Genomic DNA, 6789 nt, shown 5'->3' on the forward strand with positions numbered 1-6789 from the left:
GATAGTTTGATTGACAGTAGTGTTTCAGCACAGACTGGACTGGTGTCTTACCTTAGACCCGCCTGAGTGAGCTGTCATCAGTCCGCCATTGTTTCGCTGCTGGAGCAGATGTAGACAAGAATGACTCCTAAGCGATTGAGGTGTTCTGTTGTTGGATGTAATAATGAACATAGCAGTCGTCATTTACTCCCGACATCTGAGCCGCTGAAAACACAGTGGATTATGTTTGTTTCTGAAGGGAATGCGCCCCGATCTACCTAAATGCGTCTATGTTCGAGCAAATCATTCGTGATCCAGCTTCACCTACAGAAGATGTGAGTATAAGGTTTTTTAATGAATCTTTGCAAATCGTCTTTCCTAATAATGTGCTAATTAGCAAGTTTCATGATGAATGCAGCTAAAGTAAACAGTCCCTCAGAGAGCGGCTCGGAAGAGAAGGGCAGGGTCAGAAGAGCTCATTAACATTTAAAGGAAAATGCTACAAAAACGGCTTGATCTAAAAAGAGCTGTTTTTGACAGCGTAAAAAAGGTGTTTTTTTACACTACAATTGAGAAATTGTAACCAAACTATGATACAGACTTTTCATTAAGACCCTAAAGAATCATATCAACTTGTGGAAAATGGGCATCCTATGACCCCTTTCATGACCCCTTTAAAAAAAAAAAAGTAAACACAACAAATTCTTTACAAAGTTTATGAATAATATGCATTAAATTACAAATAATGTGTAATGCATGTTATACATATCATTATGAAACCCCTAGTGAAAAATATCCTAAAATGTATTGGAAATAAATTTAGCTCATGCTAAGTATACTACAAATACATTTACATATTTATGTACTTACTAAAAATACCCTGCAATTGTACTTTTAGTATACTAAATTGGAACAACTAATTTTGTACTTAATGCATTTTAATTGTACGGAAGTAGTGCTGAAGTCCAACTAAAGATATACTGAAGTATATTTGAATGTGCTAAAGTGGAACTATTGCAAGTATACTTCAGGTGCACTTTAATCTTGCATTTAAAGACCAATATTATTCAAAGATCGTCCAATCCTCATCAATAGTGACATTAAAACGCATTTTAGGCTTAATATTAAGAAATGTGCATTGTGCACAAGTAGTACTCCAAATAAAGTTTAATTATAATTTTTAAATCAGTAAGTCTCGAGCAATATGTCAGTAAATATGTTAATAGATTTGAACTATACTTCGTATGAAATAAATGTATTTTAAAGACATAATTTTTTTTACTAGAGATATTTTGAAGCATTTTAAAGATTAGTAACAAATACAAGAAACAGACTAAACAGAAAGAAAACAATAGTAAGCACAGTTGACTTTCTGTTCATTGTCTGAATGATTTTCTCTCAGAAACATGAGAAAAATGAAAAAACAGCATATATGAAATGATATATATATGAAACTAAATATAATCAATAATATAATCTCATACTGTTAATATGTTCCTACTACCTCTCTCTCATCATTAATTGACTGTTTACCATGTTGATATCCAGCATGTCGTTATGTAATCTGGCAGGTCTCTTTAAAGGTCTTTTAATGAGTCTCTCCTGCTGTCTCTTTGAATACATCCTCATAATGAGTATTTCCCTGAGTGAATCACTGAGGATCAGGCATGATGAAGTCAAGCCCCAATTGTGTGTCCTGTAACTGGTCATGTTGGGACATTGCAAAGCACTGACAGCCAGAGCAGAGACAAGAGTCACTCAAATGAATAAACAAAGCAAACCAGGACACCCACCGCAAGATGAGCTAAAAATACATATCCTTTTTGTAATAAGTGTCTGTTTGCCCTTTAAAACCACATATAAGTATGTAATAAAGTCTGGAATAATTGAATACGTGACTTGAATGAGGAGGGAGAGGTAAGAGGAGAGGAAAACAGAAGAGACGATGTGAGGTGGAGGAGTCTTGTAGCACATCTCAAAGGGTGTATATGGTACCTAATGAAAGGGAATAGATGGTAGAATGGGTTCTGTCATTCTGCGAAGCCATCGTGAGTAACCGTATGTGTGTGTGAGAGATGAAAACAATGCAACACACACAATCCCGCCCACCTCACAAAAAACATGACTTCCATTTGAAGCTTTATGACAAAGAGAAGCCGTAGACACAGACGATGTTCTCCCTTTGTGTGGATGGTGATGAATCTATCATCATTAGTTCTATCAATAATAATGAGTGTAGGGGAGTTTCTCACCTTCAGCAGAGATTTGATGAAAAGAACAATTACGTAAATGCTGAGAAATATTAATTTGAAAATGAATCATAAAACACATAGTTCTGACTCTAAAATCCGACTGGATCAACCATGTTTGAATTGGGGCCTGGGACCAAAATGTTCGTGGATGTTTTTCCTTAAATGTGGGAAGTCGTGGCCTAATGGTTAGAGAGTCGGACTCATAACCCAAAGGTTGCGGGTTCGAGTCTTGTACCGGCAGAGATTGTAGGTGGGGGGAGTGAATGTACAGCGCTCTCTCCCACCTTCAATACCACGACTGAGGTGCCCTTGAGCAAGGCACCGAACCCCCAACTGCTCCCCGGGCGCCGCAGCAAAAATGGCTGCCCACTGCTCCGGGTGTGTGTTCACGGTGTGTGTGTGTGTTCACTGCTGTGTGTGTGCACTTTGGATGGGATAAATGCAGAGCACTAATTCCGAGTATGGGTCTACCATACTTGGCCACATGTCACATCACTTTCACTAACAAAAACAAATGTATATTTGAACATATACTGTAAAACAATGAATTTCAAAGATCAGCAACAAATACAGGAAACAAACAAAACAAACAAAAGAAAATTCTTCGATTTTAGTACACTACACTACTACACTGTGATGATTTTGATTGCTGTAATGCATGGGTGCTTTCTCCAAGAAGACGAGAGAAGCGTCTCATAAATGACAAAAGAAAATTCTTCGATTTTAGTACACTACACTGTGATGATTTTGATTGCTGTAATGCATGGGTGCTTTCTCCAAGAAGACGAGAGAAGCGTCTCATAAATAAAAAGCAAAAAATTATAATAAAATAAAATAAAAGCTCACCAATAGATAAAACCATCATAATAATCCACAATCAATACGACTACAGTCCATCAAACATATTGTGAAATGAAAAGCTATGTGTTTGCAAGAAACAAATCCATCCTTACAAAATTTTAACCATTGATACTGGCCAAAATACCAGTCCATAGCCCATAATAACACTTCCTTCTGTGAAAAACACTATCCCATGTCTCATGTCAGAACCCTCTGACATGTTTGTTTAGAACAGTTTTCTCTTGTAAACCATGCTTAATTCATGCATCCATGCAATCTGTGAAGTTAAAAATATCTTAATGATGAATTTGTAACAAACAAGGGGCGTTCACATAAAACATGTCCTTCCATGACTGAATAAAACACAACACAGTGGTCTCAAGATGCATTTTTTTTAAAGTTAAACTGTCTTAAATACGCAATGCTCAGAAGGAGATACATAATGCAAGAGCCAAAAATGTCTGTCTGAAAGTGTATGTTGACCAGCATTTAAAGATATAGGGCACATTGCATGGCCCTTCAACTGGCAGGTATTCAACAAATAAACCAGATAAATGTCTATAACCTTTATTGCACAATACTATCACAATTCTCACAAAAATGGAGATCAATGTATTATGCATGAAAACGTGAACATTGCTCACAGCATGCGATCTGAGAGACTGACAGTAACTGTCTTGAAATTTATTACTGAGTGCGGTGAATTTGTTACACAAGCGGTGTTTTGATGGCTGTAGTGGCAGCGCTTTAAAGGGGATGAATTTAGAGATGAAACTACGCTGACAGTCTAACAGCATGTTAAAGCAAAGCACACTCTCAGCATGCTAAAACCCTGCTGAAGAAGCTGCATCATTGTATTCATCCCATTTAAATTAATTTTATGATTGACATTTGAATAGTCAGCTTTCTTAACCCTTCACTACCTGTGACCAGCACACTTCCTTCTGTGAAAAACACTATCCCATGTCTCATGTCATGTCCCATGTTTTCTCTTGTAAACCATGCTTAATTCATGCATCCATGCAATCTGTGAAGTTAAAAATATCTTAATGATGAATTTGTAACAAACAAGGGGCGTTCACATAAAACATGTCCTTCCATGACTGAATAAAACACAACACAGTGGTCTCAAGATGCATTTTTTTTAAAGTTAAACTGTCTTAAATACGCAATGCTCAGAAGGAGATACATAATGCAAGAGCCAAAAATGTCTGTCTGAAAGTGTATGTTGACCAGCATTTAAAGATATAGGGCACATTGCATGGCCCTTCAACTGGCAGGTATTCAACAAATAAACCAGATAAATGTCTATAACCTTTATTGCACAATACTATCACAATTCTCACAAAAATGGAGATCAATGTATTATGCATGAAAACGTGAACATTGCTCACAGCATGCGATCTGAGAGACTGACAGTAACTGTCTTGAAATTTATTACTGAGTGCGGTGAATTTGTTACACAAGCGGTGTTTTGATGGCTGTAGTGGCAGCGCTTTAAAGGGGATGAATTTAGAGATGAAACTACGCTGACAGTCTAACAGCATGTTAAAGCAAAGCACACTCTCAGCATGCTAAAACCCTGCTGAAGAAGCTGCATCATTGTATTCATCCCATTTAAATTAATTTTATGATTGACATTTGAATAGTCAGCTTTCTTAACCCTTCACTACCTGTGACCAGCACACCCGGTAAATTCAATATGAATTCTTGGCAGCTATTAACAGATATAGATGTATAAACATATACTGTAGTTAGGTTAAAGGGATAGTTCACCCAAAAATGAAAATTCTGTCATTAATTACTCACCCTCATGACGCTCCAAACCTGTAAGACCTTCGTTCATCTTTGGTTGAACCACCGATGTCACATGGACTATTTTAACAATGTCCTTACTACGTTTCTTGGCATGGGAACATTTCAGAAAGTTCAGAAAGCTTTCAGATTTCATCAAAAATATCTTAATTTTTGTTCTGAAGATGAACATAGGTCTTACGGGTTTGGAAGGACATGAGGGTGAACAATTAATGACAGAATTTTAATTTGTGGGTGAACTATCCCTTTAAGTAAGGCATAATGTATGATAAGTTGCCACATATAGACACCAAAGTAAAGCAGAGAAATTCAGGTGGCTAGTTATAGTTTAGCTGCCATTTAATAATAGAATGCTGTTATTTTGTTGTTGTTTATTGATAATATTACTGTTATTGTCGTTCATAAAAGCAATAAGGAACTTTAAGCCATGTGCTAGTGTTTTTACTAAGAGGGTTTTAGGCACACGAGTATCTAATGCAGCTTTTTGTTCTTTCTTCATTATGACTTTTTCACAGGAACAGAGCAGTTGTTTATATACTATGTGTGTCAAGTGATGGAAGTACCTCACCATGCTGCTCTTGAACTGTTATCATCCACTTTATTAACACCCTTTTTTCCTGTGGAATTCAAAAGTAGACATAAAAAAAAATCAGGTTTGGTGAGTAAATGAAAGAATTTTTATTTTATTTTATTAAGATGAGTTGAAGTATATATAATACAGTCATTAAAGGTCAATAAATACCAAAAACTATTAATACTAAATACCAAATGCAATACAATCATGAAAGACAAGGTTAAAGAAATAAATATATTGATTGATAAATAATTCACAGAGCACCTTACTGTCCAGAGCGGTCTTGGTCTATCATAAAATCTATATCTATTTACATAAATCATAATTTAATGCTAAAAGATCAATGTAAGCATCTCAGAAAGAGCTTACATTTTTAAGATGATTTGAGTGGTAATAAAGTACACAAAAGACTGTCATGGGTGGTTGCAATGGTGCTGCTATGTACAGTAGTTGCTAAGATGTTCTAAGTAGTTCTTAAGGTGTGGTCAAATTAGAGAAATTTCTTCAAAATTTCAAATGCGAAATCTAAGTAAGGAAAACTTTGGCAAAATTCCAGATCACATGGATTCTACTGAAATTACTATTGTGAAAATGCACCAATCAATGGACTGGTTAAAGGAAAAAATTTAAGCATTTGGACTGTAGAGCAAATGGTGCAGAAACAACTACGGACTGAAGTTTAATATTTGGGGTTTGGGATTAGCTACAAGTATGAGCAACGTCAGACAGCAATTTTTATTATTCACTGTCAGATATGACACATTTTGTTACTCATGCCTTCTAAATAATGCACACTGCAGATGCATGCTACTGACATTCAGTTTCTCTTCTCTACCATCTACATAAAGAGGGTCTTGAGCTAGTATGTGTGTTCACGAGAGATATTATGCAAGAAAATGAGAATGTGAGCTGACAGTCATGTCCAAAAATACCTAATTCCAAATGACAACATCCTTGCTGATTGGCTTGTTTTTCAATAAAGCTTGGTTACACTTCTGATGAAGAAAGGTGACCAACAAGCATACTAATGACCAGCTTTACATGTGTGTGGGCGAATGAGTGTGTGTGTGTGTGTGTGTGTGAGAGAGAGAGGGAGAAATGGGTGGAGAGAGGAAGTGAGAAAGACACTGAGAGAAAGAGAGAACGTGCTTGTTTCTTGCAGTTCCTGGCCCTTGCTCTTTCCAAAAGGCTCATTCGGACTACAGACTCTGCATTGTATTATAGCCGGGAAAGGTAGGAGAGATTCTGGACTCGAGAGGATCCTTGGATTGTCGCTTCAGGGAGTGTTGTACTGGCAGGAAATAGGCTAACACGTGATAGGACAACAAT

Source organism: Sinocyclocheilus anshuiensis, unplaced genomic scaffold, assembly GCF_001515605.1.
Source record: "Sinocyclocheilus anshuiensis isolate Anshui unplaced genomic scaffold, SAMN03320099.WGS_v1.1 scaffold63, whole genome shotgun sequence".
Lineage (NCBI taxonomy): Eukaryota > Metazoa > Chordata > Actinopteri > Cypriniformes > Cyprinidae > Sinocyclocheilus > Sinocyclocheilus anshuiensis.